General features: G+C 44.2%; 1 non-coding gene across 1 annotated transcript; it reads right to left on the bottom strand.

Annotated features, from left to right (window-relative positions):
• Window positions 1-320: 320 nt before the first annotated feature.
• On the bottom strand, window positions 321-427 carry LOC141694764 (small nucleolar RNA R71). The gene has a single exon (XR_012564048.1). It is a non-coding gene; the product is annotated as a small nucleolar RNA R71 (small nucleolar RNA).
• Window positions 428-1,462: the final 1,035 nt, after the last annotated feature.

The raw sequence follows: 1,462 nt of genomic DNA, 5'->3' as shown, positions 1-1,462 counted from the left end.
CTAGCATTGTCCGACCAGCTATCACAGCTAATACCTTTGAGATCAAGCCTGGCATAATTCAATGGGTACAGACTTCAGTCCAGTTTGGGGGTTCTCCAACGGAAGATCCCAATACACACATTAGGGATTTCATTGAAATATGCGACACCTTCAAGTTCAACGGTGTTTCTGAAGATGCTGTGAAGCTGAGACTGTTCCCATTCTCTTTGAGGGACAAGGCTAAGAGCTGGTTACACTCTCTACCAGCTGGTTCGATTACTACTTGGGAAGATCTTGCTCAGAATTTTCTTACTAAATTCTTCCCTATGGCGAAGACAGCTGCAATGAGGAACGCTATTACTCAATTTGTGCAGCAAACGGGAGAATCGCTATGTGAAGCTTGGGAGCGCTACAAGGAGATGCTTAGGAAGTGTCCTCATCATGGAATTCCTGATTGGATGATCATCACTTGTTTTTACAATGGGTTGGGAGCACAGTCCAGACCTATGCTTGATGCAGCATCAGGCGGAGCATTATGTGCAAAGAGCTATAAGGAAGCTTATGATCTAATTGAACTGATGGCTGCTAATGAATATCAGTATCCAACCCAGAGATATCCACAGGGCAAGGTAGCAGGAGTTCTTAAAGTGGATACAGCTACGGCTATCACTGCTCAACTAAAGGCGTTGTCTATGAAGATCGATTCTCTGGCTAACTATGGTGTTAAGCAGATAATTAGTGTTTGTGAGCTGTGTGCAGGTCCGCATGCGACAGAGCAATGCGCTATATCTAGCGACTCAGCTCAGTTTGTGAGCAACTTTCAGAGATCGCAACAACCAGTTCCAGACACTTATCATCCTGACAACTGGAATCATCCTAACTTCAGCTGGAGCAATAATCAGAATGTGATGCAACAGCCGTTCCAGCCGTTTGGAAATAAGTTGTTCAACTCTCTTGGTTTTCAGCAACAACTCCAACTTCAACCACAAACTCATGATGCAGGTCTATCTTCGAATGAAAAATCTGAATTAGAGGAGTTGAGGCTTATGTGCAAAAACCAGGCTCTTATATGCCAAAGCCAAGCTGTTTCTATCAAGACTCTGGAGAACCAAATAGGGCAAATTGCTAATGCCTTATTAAATCGACCACCAGGAATGCTTCCTAGTGATACAGAAGCCAATCCAGGAAAGAGGGAAGTTGAAGAACATGTGACCGCCATCACCTTAAGGTCTGGAAAGGTCGCAAGCCCCCAAATTCAGCAAGACGAAGAGCCTGAAAAATCTCAAGATTCAGAAAATACAGTTGTGGCTGAAGAAGATGTGCAGAAGGAAGTAGAGGTGGAACCAAGGAAGACTACTATGGAACACACTCCTCCTGAGGGTAATACAGGGGAGAAACAGATCTATCCTCCACCTCCTTTTCCAAAGAGGCTGCAGAAGAAAAATCTGGATAAGCAGTTTGAGAAGTTTTTGGAGGTGTTCAA

The sequence above is a fragment of the Apium graveolens genome, chromosome 10 (genome assembly GCF_009905375.1).
Source record: "Apium graveolens cultivar Ventura chromosome 10, ASM990537v1, whole genome shotgun sequence".
NCBI lineage: Eukaryota > Viridiplantae > Streptophyta > Magnoliopsida > Apiales > Apiaceae > Apium > Apium graveolens.
Note: the sequence above shows the minus strand (reverse complement) of the source record. Positions and strands in the feature narration are given on the sequence as shown.